The sequence below is a fragment of the Ovis canadensis genome, chromosome 3 (genome assembly GCF_042477335.2).
Source record: "Ovis canadensis isolate MfBH-ARS-UI-01 breed Bighorn chromosome 3, ARS-UI_OviCan_v2, whole genome shotgun sequence".
Taxonomy (NCBI): Eukaryota; Metazoa; Chordata; class Mammalia; order Artiodactyla; family Bovidae; genus Ovis; species Ovis canadensis.
Window position 1 is genome coordinate 124,955,988 of NC_091247.1, and position 15,022 is coordinate 124,971,009.

General features: G+C 40.5%; 1 non-coding gene and 1 pseudogene across 1 annotated transcript; both read right to left on the bottom strand.

The window, feature by feature from the left end:
* Positions 1 to 5,351: 5,351 nt before the first annotated feature.
* Positions 5,352 to 5,479, bottom strand: LOC138438486 (small nucleolar RNA SNORA18). Its single transcript, XR_011256411.1, has one exon. It is a non-coding gene; the product is annotated as a small nucleolar RNA SNORA18 (small nucleolar RNA).
* Positions 5,480 to 6,215: 736 nt separating this feature from the next.
* Positions 6,216 to 8,306, bottom strand: LOC138435698 (actin-related protein 3 pseudogene; annotated as a pseudogene).
* Positions 8,307 to 15,022: the final 6,716 nt, after the last annotated feature.

Consider the following 15,022-nt stretch of genomic DNA (forward strand, 5'->3'; position numbering starts at 1 on the left):
TGGAGAAGGAAATGGCAACCTACTCCAGTATTCTCGCCAGGAGAATCCCAGGGATGGGTGAGCCTGGTGGGCTGCCGTCTTTGGGGTTGCACAGAGTCGGACACGACTGAAGTGACTTAGCAGCAGCAGCAGCACAGGTTTTGGGTTGTTGTGTTTTCATTTTCATTTGTTTCTATGCATATTTTGATTTCTTTTTTGATTTCTTCTGTGATTTGTTGGTTATTCAGCAGCGTGTTGTTCAGCCTCCATATGTTGGAATTTTAAATAGTTTTTCTCCTGTAATTGAGATCTAATCTTATTGCATTGTGGTCAGAAAAGATGCTGGGAATGATTTCAATTTTTTTTTTTTTTAATTTACCAAGGCTAGATTTATGGCCCAGGATGTGATCTATCCTGAAGAAGGTTCTGTGTGCACTTGAGAAAAAGGTGAAATTCATTGTTTTGGGGTGAAAAGTCCTATAGATATCAATTAGGTCTAACTGGTCTATTGTATCATTTAAAGTTTGTGTTTCCTTGCTAATTTTCTGTTTAGTTGATGTATCCATAGGTGTGAGTGGTGTATTAAAGTCTCCCACTATTATTGTGTTATTGTTAATTTCCCCTTTCATACTTGTTAGCATTTGTTTTACATATTGCGGTGCTTCTATGTTGGTTGCATATCCTTTGATCATTATGTAGTGTCCTTCTTTGTCTCTTTTCACAGCCTTTGTTTTAAAGTCTATTTTTTCTGATATGAATATTGCTACTCCTGCTTTCTTTTAGACTCTGTTTGCCTGCAATATCTTTTTCCAGCCCTTCACTTTCAGTCTGTATGTGTCCCTTGTTTTGAGGTGGGTCTCTTGTAGACAACATATATAGGGATCTTGTTTTTGTATCCATTCAGCCAGTCTTTGTCTTTTGGTTGGGGCATTCAACCCATTTATGTTTAACATAATTATTGATAAGTATGGTCTCATTGCCATTTATTTTATTGTTTTGGGTTGAGTTAATACACCCTTTTTGTGTTTCCTGTCTAGAGAAGATCCTTTAGCATTTGTTGGAGAGCTGGTTTGGTGGTGCTGAATTCTCTCAGCTTTTGCTTGTCTGTAAAGCTTTTGATTTCTCCTTCGTATTTGAATGAGATCCTTGCTGGTTATAGTAATCTGGGCTATAGGTTACTTTCTTTCATCACTTTAAGTATGTCCTGCCATTCTCTCCTGGCTTGAAGAGTTTCTATTGAAAGATCAGCTGTTATCTTTATGGGAATCCCCTTGTGTGTTATTTGTTCTTTTTTCCTTGCTGCTTTTCAAATTTGTTCTTTGTGTTTGATGTTTGTTAATTTGATTACTATGTGTCTTGGTGTGTTTCACCTTGTTTCACAGGGTTTATCGTGTTTGGGACTCTCTGGATTTCTTTGGCTTGAGTGATTATTTCCTTTCTGTTTTAGGGAAGTTTTCAACTATTATCTCCTCAAATATTTTCTCATGGTCTTTCTTATTGTCTTCTTCTTCTGGGACTCCTATGATTTGAATGTTGGGGAGTTTAACATTGTCCTGGAGATCTCTGAGATTGTCCTTACTTCTTTTAATTCATTTTTCTTTTTTCCTCTCTGATTCATTAATTTCTACCATTCTATCTTCTACTTCACTAATCCTATCTTTTGCCTCCTATGTTTTTCTACTATTTGTTCCTTCCAGAGTGGATGTGATCTCATTTATTACATTATTCATTATATACTGACTCTTTTTTTAATTTCTTCTAGGCCCTTGTTAAACCTTTCTTGCGTCTTCTCAGTCCTTGTCTCCAGGCTATTTATCTGTGATTCCATTTTGATTTCAAGATTTTGGATCATTTCATTATCATTATTTGGAATTCTTTATCAGGTAGATTTCCTATCTTCCTCTGTTGTTTGGTTTGGTGGGCATTTATCCTGTTCCTTTACCTGCAGGGTATTCCTCTGTCTCTTCATCCTGTTTATATTACTGTTTTTGGGGTGGCCTTTCTGTATTCTGGAAGTTTGTGGAGTTCTCTTTATTGTGGAGTTTTGTCCACAATAAAGGCGGCGGTGAGGGGTGTTGTATGGGTGGCTTGTCAAGTTTTCCTGGTTAGGAAAGTTTGTGTCAGTGTTCTGAAGGGTGGAGCTGGAGTGCAATGAGGTGTCCAGTAATGAGTTATGAGATGACAGTGGGTTTGAACTGACTTTGGGCAGCCTGTATATTGAAGCTCAGGGCTGTGTTCCTGTGTGGCTGGAGAATTTGCTTGGTATGTCTTGCTCTGCAACTTGTTGGCCCTTGGGTATTGTTTGGTTTCAGTGTAGGTATGGAGGCGTTTGATAAGCTCCTGTCGATTAATGTTCCTTGGAGTCAGAAGTGCTCTGGTGTTCTCAGGATTTGGACTTAAGCCTCCTGCTTCTGGTTTTCAGTCTTATTTTTACAGTAGCCTCAAGACTTCTCCAACTATACAGCACTATTGATAAAACATCTCCTTTTGAAGGCAATGGCTGCTTTTCTGGGTGCCTGATGTCTTCTCCCAGCATTCAGAAGTTGTTTTTTGGAATTTACTCAGCATTTAAATGTTCTTTTGATGAATTTCTGGGAGAGAAAGTGGTCTCCCCATCCTATTCCTCCGCCATCTTAGGACCGCCTCCTTGCCTCATTTCTTGTATTAAATAAATTTCTAAAGAGCACGTAACTGAATGAGATTGTTTCCTTTAAACCTCAACTCACATATCTTTTTCTAGTAAGCTTTCTGTCACTTCCCCCTCCACATGCTTCATGTTCCCAGAGCATCTGGCTTTATCTCCATTTGCTTCTCTAGACTATAAATCTTTATTTTATTGAGCTAAAATTGACATATAACATTATATTAGTTTCAGGTGTACAACATAAGGATTCGATATTTGTATATATCTCAAAATGATCACCACAGTAAGTTTAGTGAACATCTGTCATCATCCACTTATAATTTTTTCTTGTGTTGAAAACATTTAAGATTTTTCTCTTAGCAATTTCAAATATGCAATATAGCATAACTAACTACGATTGTGATACTGCATATCACATCCCTAAGACTTATTTATCTTATAAGTAGAGGTTTGTACCCTCTTTCATCAATTTTGTCTGTCCTCTAGTCCCTGCTCTTGGACCACCAATCTATTCTCTGTATCAATGAGTTCAGTGTTTTTGTTTTTTCCTTCCACATGTAAATAAGATCATGTATTGTCTCTGTTTGTCTGACTTAATTTCACTTAGCATAATACCCTCTAGATCCATCCATGTTGTGGCAAATTACAAGATTTGTTTATTTTTTTTGTTGTCACTGAATAATATATGCAGATCTGGAAGCAACAGTTAGAACTGGACATGGAACCACAGACTGGTTCCAAATAGGAAAAGGAGTATGTCAAAGCTGTATATTGTCACCCTGCTTATTTAACTTATATGCAGAGTACATCATGAGAAACGTTAGGCTGGTTGAAGCACAAGCTGGAATCAAGATTGCCGGGAGAAATATCAAGAACCTCAGATATGCAGATGACACCACCCTTATGGCAGAAAGTGAAGAGGAACTAAAAAGTCTCTTGATGAAAATGAAGGAATAAATAAAAAACCTGTATGCATGAAAAAAAAAAAAAAAGAAAATGAAAGAAGAGAGGGAAAAGTTGGCTTAAAGCTCAACATTCAGAAAACTAACATCATGGCATCTGGTCCCATCACTTCATGGCAAATAGACGGGGAAAGAGTGGAAACAGTGTCAGATTTTACTTTTAGAGCTCCAAAATCACTGCAGATGGTGATTGCAGCCATGAAATTAAAAGACACTTACTCCTTGGAAGGAAAGTTATGACCAACCTAGATAGCAAGTTGAAAAGCAGAGACATTACTTTGCCAGCAAAGATCTGTCTAGTCAAGGCTGTGGTTTTTCCTGTGGTCATGTATGGATGCAAGCGTTGGACTGTGAAGAAAGCTGAGTGCCAAAAAATTGATGCGTCTGAACTGTGGTGTTGGAGAAGACTCCTGCCAGTCCCTTGAACTGCCAGGAGATCCAACCAGTCTGTTCTAAAAGAGATTAGCCCTGGGTGTTCTTTGGAAGGAATGATGCTAAAGCTGAAACTGCAGTACTTTGGCCACCTATTGTGAAGAGTTGACTCACTGGAAAGGACTCTGATGCTGGGAGGGTTTGGGGGCAGGAAGAAAAGGGGACGACAGAGGAGAGATGGCTGGATGGCATCACTGATTCGATGGATGTGAGTTTGAGTGAACTCTGCGAGTTTGTGATGGACAGGGAGCCCTGGCGTGCTGCGATTCATGGGGTCGCAAAGAATTGGACACGACTGAGCAACTGAACTGAACTGAATGTTCCTCTGTGTGTGTGTATGCATGAAAAATTGTGTGTATTTTCTTTATCCATTCACCTATTGGTAGACACACTTAGGTTGCTTCAATATCTTGGCTATCAAAAATAATTGTGAATTGAACATTAGTGTGCATATATCTTATCTAATTAGTGTTTTGGTTTTCTTTGAATGAATTCCCAACAGTGGAATTGTTTGATCATACAATAGTTCTATTTTTTAATTTTTTGAGAAACCTCTACATAGTTTTTGATAGTGGCTGCACCAATTTATATTTCCACCACCAGTGCACAAGTGTTCCCTTTTCTATACATCCTCACCAACTCTTGTTATTTCTTGACTATTTTATAGTAGCTTTCCTAATAGGGGTGAGGTGAGGTGACATATCATTATGGTTTTGATTTGCATTTCCCTGGTAATTAATGATGCTGAACATCTTTTTATGTACCTATTGACCTATTGTATGTCTTCTTCGGAGAAAAGTCTATTCAGGTTCTCTGCCGCTTCCCCCTCCCCCCCCAACTCCCCACACACAGTGTAAAGGGTTTCTTTTTATTATGTGTAAAATAGGCAGAGTGATTTAAGTCAATAAATTTTTAAGGAATTTCCACACAACCTGATTCTTTCCACTGCCAATCACCTTCGTTCCTCCAAAGTCATAATCTTCAAGATAGCCCTTTCAAAAAGAAACTCTGCTCAACCCACAGCTGTCATGTGTATCTGCCCACAATTGTTTTAGTTGGGCCTCTTTGCTCTTCAATGGAATGCACTTCAAAATATTCCACCTGTAAATTTGGAGATCCAATTTCCTCAAGCAGTTTACTATAAGATCATCTTTAAGGCCAGAAAATGGATCTGCCTAATTCATAATGGCATCCTCTAAACATGTATTAAGTTCAAATCGTATTCATTCTTAAGTTATCACACCCTGGAACTTAACAGATATCATTGTGTATGCCAGTACCAAAGATGAAAAAGAAAAAAAAAAGTTTGTTAGGTTTTCTTGATTAATTGGCAGCTTTTTCTTATAGTTCATCCCCACAGATCTAACAGGTAGTTCTATGAGTAAAGGAAACTACATAATTACTGAGGCATTTCCAACAATGTAGGTTTTATAGAAAAAGCCCCGTCGGGGTAGACCTCAACCTTCTTACCCTTTTTTAATCAGATGGTTTTTCACTGTCTGTAGTTATATGAGTTCTTTATGTATTTGGGGTATTCAGTTCAGTGCAGTCGCTCAGTCGTGTCCAACTCTTTGCGACCCCATGAATCGCAGCATGCCAGGCCTCCTTGTCCATCACCATCTCCTGGATCACTCAAACTCACATCCATTGATTCGGTGATGCCATCCAGCCATCTCGTCCTCTGTCATCTCCTTTTCCTCCTGCCCCCAATCCCTCTCAGCATCAGAGACTGTTCCAATGAGTCAACTCTTCACATGAGGTGGCCAAAGTGCTGGAGTTTCGGCTTTAGCATCATTCCTTCCAAAGAACACCCAGGGCTGATCTCCTATAGAATGGACTGGTTGGATCTCCTTGCAGTCCAAGGGACCCTCAAGAGTCTTCAACAACACCACAGTTCAAAAGTATCAACTATTCAGCACTCAGCTTTCTTCACAGTCCAACTTTCGCATCCATATGACCACCAGAAAAACCATAGCTTTGACTAGATGAACATTTTTTGGCAAAGTAATGTCTTTGATTTTCAATTTGCTATCTAGGTTGGTCATAACTTTTCTTCCAAGGAGTAAGCGTCTTTTATTTTTTATTATTTTTTTTTTAAAAAGAAATTTGTGCCTTTATTAGAATGGTGTTAGGCTTTAAATATACCAATTTGGGTAATCAAATTATTCATTTTTTAATAAGAAATGACACTACAGAACTGCAATACTGGTCCAACAGTCTTGTCTTTACTTTTCCTTTAAAGCGAGAAAACAGAATGCGAGTAATCAGAAAGCACTAGCAGGCATCAGTTAATCCAAGACACTAGCTTCTTAGTTCCAAAAGCACTTGCAAAGAAAACCATTGGGGGGCACAGGAGGGTGGAAGCACTTCATAATAACTGGAATCCCATGAGTGTGTGTGTACGCCAAGTCTCACAGGCTATTTTTTGTATTTATCCTTTACTTGGTCACTTTTTTTTTTACCCTCAAATACTAGTTTTTCTTTGACTTTTTTTCCTCAAAGTATAAAAAGTATGAAATATAAACAAGCTCTTGCATTGCACACTTCAAAGTGTACAATTCAAGCATTATAGAGCTATCTACATACTGATAAATCCCATCAAATCTCGGATAATTCAATAATATACAAAATACCAGGGCACAGAAAGAACTAAAACCCACTTCCTTTTGATACACGTAAGATTCAAATATTCAATCTAAAGAAAAACACTTAATCATTTTGGCTCTCCTCTACATTCGCATGTTGATATACTTATTAAAATATTCCTGTATAATTAATGTTTGGTCTTATTATTTCAAGTCAGGTTTAAAACCAGCCATCCAGACAAAACAGGTAATCAGAAAGACTATTTCTTCCCCACCTCCCTAACCCCAATAACTATGAAGCCAATTTTACGACATGACTCCAAACACTGGACTGTGACGACAAATGCTAGGTCCAATTTCTTCATAATCCTTTTTGGTGTGGCATACTTGGTAGAACTCAGGTGTGGAAGCCAGCATAGATCCTCCAAACCAAACTGCGTATCGTTGCATGTGATGTGTAATGACTTGTACATCAATAGGTTTCGGCTTCAATCTACCACCACTCAACTCCTCACTTAATTTCAGCCTGGCATCTACAGTTCTTTTCAAATCTCTTTGCAAACGACGTCCAAAGTCCCTGAACATGGTTGAACCTCCAGAGAGGACAATATTCTTGTAGAGAGGACGTCTGACATCAATAGGACAATTCTGAATTACTTCATCTACAACTTCTGAGATAGGCTGGGTAAAGTCTGGGTTAGCAAACTCTGGATGAAAAAAGATTTCAGGTCCCAAGAATCTCTCATATCCAACATCAATGGAAAACTCTTTCTTTGAAATAGCATTGATTCCAGTATACTGTTTAATCCACTTTGATCCATCTGTATCATACTTGTTAAATTCTTTTACTAAGTCTGGGCAGACATAACTATAGCGCTCCTTCACTGCCTTAGCAGTTTCCAAGGATTGCTCTGGAGGAATTCCTACTTCTCGGTCTCTCAACAATTGCTGAATAAAATATGTTATATCTCGTCCTGCGATTGGAATGTGCTTAATGCAGCTGCCAATCACATACCCTTCAGCCACAGGGATGACATGAGTGACACCGTCTCCACTGTCTATTACCGTACCAGTCAACGTCCGTTCTCCTACTTGTCTGGAGGTCCAAGATGCAGCTAAGGCAAGAACGGCCTGTACAGCAATGTACAAGCCAGGAACATTGAAGGACTCAAACATTATTTCAGCAGTATATTCCCTGTTTTCTGGAGTATTCAGTGGAGGTTCAGTCAAAAGAAAATAATGATCTTCAGGTTCTGCCCTTAAATATTTAAAGATCACTTGCTCCATAAACCTTTCCATCAAGTCCCAATCTTCAACTATACCATGGCGGATTGGCCACTTTGTTGCATATGTAGGTTTTTCTATTGCTTCATCACCAATGAAGAAGTCTAGGTCATCAACACCTTTCATCACCCTCCTTTGAGCTTGATCTCCCACTTTTGCTGACTCCTTAATAGCAATACAGGAAGGGATGATAAACTGTGGTTCTGTATTTCCAGCATATCCTAATTTTGTATACCCCGTGCCACAGTCCACCACACAGGCCGGCAGCCGTCCCGCCATCTTCCTCCTCGCCTGCTGCTGCTGCTGCCGCCGTCTGCTCCGTGCCGTTTGGGGCCAGGGATGGGCGGCGGGAGGTAGAAGCTATCTGACCATCCACGGCCGGGCCACCCTCTCCGTCTGGGGGGGAGCCGGGAAGCCGAAGCAGTCAGTAAGCGTCTTTTAATTTCACGGCTGCAATCACCATCTGAAGTGATTTTGAAGCCCCCAAAAGTAAAGTTTGATACTGTTTTTACTGTTTCCCATCTATTTGCCATGAAGTGATGGGACCAGATGTCATGATCTTTGTTTCTGAATGTTGAGCTTTAAGCCAACTTTTTCACTCTCCTCTTTCACTTTCATCAAGAGGCTTTTATTTCCTCTTCACTTTCTGCCATAAGAGTGGTGTCATCTGCATATCTGAGGTTATTGATATTTCTCCCAGCAATCTAGATTCCAGCTTGTGCTTCTTCCAGCCCAGCATTTCTCATGATGTACTCTGCATATAAGTTAAATAAGCAGGGTGACACTATACAGCCTTGACGTACTCCTTTTCCTGTTTGGAACCAGTCTGTTGTTCCATGTCCAGTTCTAACTGTTGCTACCTGACCTGCATATAGGTTTCTCAAGAGGCAGATCAGGTGATCTGGTATTCCCATCTCTTTCTGATTTTTCCACAGTTTATTGTGATCCACACAGTCAAAGGCTTTGGCATAGTCAATAAAGCAGAAATAGATGTTTTTCTGGAACTCTCTTGCATCTTCCATGATCCAGCAGATGTTGGCAATTTGACCTCTGGTTCCTCTGCCTTTTCTAAAACCAGCTTAAACATCAGGAAGTTCACAGTTCACGTATTGCTGAAGCCTGGCTTGGAGAATTTTGAGCATTACTTTCCTAGCGTGTGAGATGAGTGCAATTGTGCAATAGTTTGAGCATTCCTTGGCATTGCCTTTCTTTGGGATTCAAATGAAAACTGAACTTTTCCAGTCCTGTGGCCACTACTGAGTTTTCCATATTTGCTGGCATATTGAGTTCAGCACTGTCACAGCATCATCTTTCAGGATTTGAAATAGCTCAACTGGAATGCCATTACCTCCACTAGCTTTGTTCATAGTGATGCTCTCTAAGGCCCACTTGACTTCACATTCCAGGATGTCTGGCTCTAGATGAGTGATCATACCATCGTGATTATCTTGGTCGTGAAGATCTTTTTTTTTTTTTTTTTTTACAGTTCTTCTGTGTATTCTTGGTACCTATTCTTAATATATTCTGCTTCCGTTAGGTCCATCCCATTTCTGTCATTTATGGAGCCCATCTTTGCATGAAATGTTCCCTTGGTATCTCTAATTTTCTTGAAGAGATCTCTAGTCTTTCCCATTCTGTTGTTTTCCTCTATTTCTTTGCGTTGATCACTGAGGAAGGCTTTCTCATCTCTTCTTGCTATTCTTTGGAACTCTGCATTCAGATGCTTATATCTTTCCTTTTCTCCTTTGCTTTTCACTTCTCTTCTTTCAGAGCTATTTATAAGGCCTCCCCAGACAGCCATTTTGCTTTTTTGCATTTCTTTTCCTTGGGGATGATCTTGATTTCTGCTTCCTGTACAATGTCACGAACCTCCGTCATCAAGCACTCTATCTATCATATCTAGTCCCTTAAATCTATGTCTCATTTCCACTGTATAATCATAAGGGACTTGATTTAGATCATACCTGAATGGTCTAGTGGTTTTCCCTATTTTCTTCAATTGAAGTCTGAATTTGGCAATAAGAAGCTCATGATCTGAGCCACAGTCAGCTCCTGGTCTTGTTTTTGCTGACTGTATAGAGCTTCTCCATCTTTGGCTGCAAATGATATAATCAACCTGACTTCGGTGTTGACCATCTGGTGATGTCCATGTGTAGAGTCTTCTCCTGTGTTGTTAGAAGAGGGTGTTTGCTATGACCAGTGCATTCTCTTGCCAAAATTCTATTAGCCTTTGCCCTGCACATTCTGTATTCCAAGTCCAAATTTGCCTGTTACTCCAGGTGTTTCTTGACTTCCTACTTTTGCATTCCAGTCCCCTATAATGAAAAGGACATCTTTTTAGGGGTTAGTTCTAAAAGGTCTTGTAGGTCTTCATAGAAATGTTCAACTTCAGCTTCTTCAGTGTTAGTGGTTGGGGCATATATTTGGATTACTGTAATATTGAATGGTTTGCCTTGGGAATGAACAGAGATCATTCTGTCATTTTTGAGATTGCATCCAAGTGCTGAGAAGACTCTACACATGGACATCACCAGATGGTCAACACCGAAATCAGACTGATTATGTTCTTTGCAGCCAAACATGGAGAATCTCTATACAGTCAACAAAAACAAGACCAGGAGCTGACTGTGGCTCAGATCATGAGCCCCTTATTGCCAAATTCAGACTTAAATTGAAGAAAATAGGGAAAACCGCTAGACCATTTAGTTATGACCTAAATCAAGTCCCTTATGATTATACAATTGAAGTGAGAAATAGATGTAAGGGCCTAGATCTGATAGATAGAGTGCCTGATGAACTATGGAATGAGGTTCATGACAATGTGCAGGAGACAGGGATCAAGACCATCCCCATGGAAAAGAAATGAAAAAAGCAAAATGGCTGTCTGAGGAGCCCTTACAAATAGCTCTGAAAAGAAGAGAAGTGAAAAGCAAAGGAGAAAAGGAAAGATATAAGCATCTGAATGCAGAGTTCCAAAGAATAGCAAGAAGACATAAGAAAGCCTTCTTCAGCAATCAATGCAAAGAAATAAAGGAAAACAACACAATGGGAAAGACTAGAGATCTCTTCAAGAAAATTAGAGATACCAAGGGAACATTTCATGCAAAGATGGGCTCAATAAATGACAGAAATGGGATGGACCTAACAGAAGCAGAATATATTAAGAATAGGTACCAAGAATACGCAGAAGAACTGTAAAAAAAAGATCTTCACGACCAAGATAATCACGATGGTATGATCACTCACCTAGAGCCAGACATCCTGGAATGTGAAGTCAAGTGCGCCTTAGAAAGCATCACTATGAACAAAGCTAGTGGAGGTGATGGAATTCCAGTTGAGCTATTTCAAATCCTGAAAGATGATGCTGTGACAGTGCTGAACTCAATATGCCAGCAAATATGGAAAACTCAGTAGTGGCCACAGGACTGGAAAAGTTCAGTTTTCATTTGAATCCCAAAGAAAGGCAATGCCAAAGAATGCTCAAACTACCACACAATTGCACTCATTTCACATGCTAGTAAAGTAATGCTCAAAATTCTCCAAGCCAGGCTTCAGTAATACGTGAACCGTGAACTTCCTGATGTTCAAGCTGGTTTTAGAAAAGGCAGAGGAACCAGAGATCAAATTGCCAACATCTGCTGGATCATGGAAGATGCAAGAGAGTTCCAGAAAAACATCTATTTGTGCTTTATTAACTATGCCAAAGCCTTTGACTGTGTGGATTACAATAAACTGTGGAAAATTCTGAAAGAGATAGGAATACGAGACTACCTGACCTGCCTCTTGAGAAATCCGTATGCAGGTCAGGAAGTAACAGTTAGAACTGGACATGGAACAACAGACTGGTTCCACATAGGAAATGGAGGATGTCAAGGCTGTATATTGTTACCCTTCTCATTTAACTTATATGTAGAGTACATCATGAGAAACGCTGGGTTGGAAGAATCACAACCTGGAATCAAGATTGCCAGGAGAAATATCAATAATCTCAGATATGCAGATGACACCACCCTTATGGCAGAAAGTGAAGAAGAACTAAAAAGCCTCTGGATGAAAATGAAAGAAGAGAGTGAAAAAGTTGGCTTAAAGCTCAACATTCAGAAAATGAAGATCATGACATCTGGTCCCATCACTTCATGGGAAATAGATGGGGTAACAGTGGAAACAGTGTTAGACTTTATTTTTCTGGGCTCCAAAATCACTGCAGATGGTGACTGCAGCCATGACATTAAAAGACGCTTACTCCTTGGAAGAAAAGTTATGACCAACCTAGATAGCATATTCAAAGGCAGAGACATTACTTTGCCGACTAATATCCATCTAGTCAAGGCTATGGTTTTTCCAGTGGTCATGTATGGGTGTGAGAGTTGGACTGTGAAGAAGGCTGAGCCCCAAAGAATTGATTCTTCTGAACTGTGGTTTTGGAGAAGGCTCTTGAGAGTCCCATGGACTGCAAGGAGATCCAACCAATCCATTCTGAAGGAAATCAGCCCTGGGATTTCTTTGGAAGGAATGGTACTAAAGCTGAAACTCCAGTACTTTGGTCACCTCATGCGAAGAGTTGACTCATTGGAAAAGACTTTGATGCTGGGAGGGATTGGGCGCAGGACGAGAAGGGGACGACAGAGATTGATATGGCTGGATGGCATCACGGACTCGATGGACGTGAGTCTGAGTGAACTCCGGGAGTTGATAATGGACAGGGATACCTGGCGTGCTGCAATTCATGGGGTCGCAAAGAGTCAGACACGACTGAGCGACTGAACTAAACTGAACTGCATTTCGGACTCTTTTGTTGACCATGATGGCTACTCCATTTCTTCTAAGTGATTTCTGCTTACAGAAGTAGATATAATGGTCATCTGAGTTAAATTCACCCATTCCAGTCCATTTTATTTCGCTGATTCCTATAATATTGTCATTCGCTCTTGCCATCTCCTGTTTGACCACTTCCAATTTGCCTTGATTCATGGACCTAACCTTCCAGGTTCCTATTCAGTATTGCTCTTTACAGCATCGGACCTTGCTTCTATCACCAGTCACATCCACAGCTGGGTATTGTTTTTGCTTTGGCTCCATCCCTTCATTGTTTCTGGAGTTATTTCTCCACTGATCTCCAGTAGCACGTTGGGCACCTACTGACCCGGGGAGTTCCTCTTTCAGTATCCTATCGTTTTGCCTTTTCATACTGTTCATGGGGTTCTCAAGGCAAGAATACTGAAGTGGTTTGCCATTCCCTTCTCCAGTGGACCACATTCTGTCAGATCTCTATAGCATGACATGCCTGTCTTGGGTGGCCACCCAGGGCATGGCTTAGTTTCATTGAGTTAGACCAGTCTGTGGTCCTAGTGTGATTAGATTGACTAGTTTTGTGTGAGTATGGTTTCAGTATGTCTGCCCTCTGATGCCCTCTTGCAACACCTATCGTCTTACTTGGGTTTTTCTTACCTTGGATGTAGGGTATCTCTTCGCAGCTGCTTCAGCAAAGCACAGCGACTGCTCCTTACCTTGGACAAGGGATATCTCTTCACTGCTGCTCCTCCTAACCTTGGAGGTGGAGTAGCTCCTCCAGGCCCTCCTGCACCCGTGCAACCACTGCTCCTTGGATATGGGGTTGCTCTTCTGGGCCGTAGCCCCTGGCTTTGGGCATGGGATAGCTCCTTCCAGCTGCTGCCTCTGGCCTCGGGCATGGGGCAGCTTCTTCTGGCTGCTGCCCCTGACCTCGGACATGGGGTAGTTCCTTGCAGCCGCGCTATGTGCGCCGTTGTAGCCACCTGCGCTTTTACCCATATGCAACCCTTACCAAATATATTATTTGCAGATATTTTCTCCCATTCCATAGGTTATCTGTACATTTTGTTGATGGAGAGTATAAATTCTTTATGAAAGAGAATTAACATCTCTTATATCTTTAATCTTAAACTTTCTGGCTCTGTAGTTGGTCTTGCCTACTGAAAATGTATGTCTTGACTAACCACATTGGCATCACCTCTAAGTTTTTCAGGAATACAGGATCTCAGGGCTCACCCTAGATCTACTGAATCAAAATATTTTAACATTATTTCCCACTGAGTGTGTGCATATAAACTTTAATACAGTCCTAGGGGGTTTAGTGTATCACAGCACAAAATTTTTCAAATGTAGCTGATGGGTCATCAATATCAGAATCATTGCATTTGGGTTAGGGTGATGGTTTGGTGGTGGTAGTAGTGATTAATGATAGTTTATGAGTTTATAAAAATTTGCATTCTTTGGCCTCATCTCAGAATCTGCTAAAAATAATAGTAGTCATGTCTCCGTATTTTTGACAAGTTCTTCAAGTAATTTTCATCCTTATAGGAGTTTGAAAAGAGTCTGGATAAAGTGTCCAAGCTCTGGAGCCAAATTCTGTGCTTCCTCCTTTATAATATGGAATAATGATAGTGCTCATCTATTTTACTATATAGCTGCTAGAAAGATTGCATGAGATCATATATACACAGTATTTAGCATGTTCTTCTGGGAAATAGCTGGGGAAAGAGTGGAAACAGTGGCAGACTTTATTTTGGGGGGCTCTAGAATCACTGCAGATGATGACTGCAGCCATGAAATTAAAAGACACTTACTCCTTGGAAGAAAAGTTATGACCACCAACCTAGATAGTATATTCAAAAGCAGAGACATTACTTTGCTGACTAAGGTCCATCTAGTCAAGGCTATGGTTTTTCCTGTGGTCATGTATGGATGTGAGCATTGGACTGTGAAGAAGGCTGAGCACCAAAGAATGATGCTTTCAAACTGTGGAGTTGGAGAAGACTCTTGAGAGTCCCATGGACTGCAAGGAGATCCAACCAGTCCATTCTGAAGGAGATCAGCCCTGGGATTTCTTTGGAAGGAATGATGCTAAAGCTGAAACTCCACTACTTTGGCCACCTCATGAGAAGAGTTGACTCATTGGAAAAGACTTTGATGCTAGGAGGGATTGAGGGCAGGAGGAGAAGGGGACGACCGAGGATGAGATGGCTGGATGGCATCACTGACTCGATGGACGTGAGTCTGAGTGAACTCCGGGAGTTGGTGATGGACAGGGAGGCCTGGTGTGCTGCGATTTATGGGTTCACAAAAAGTTGAAGACAACTGAGTGACTGAACTGAACT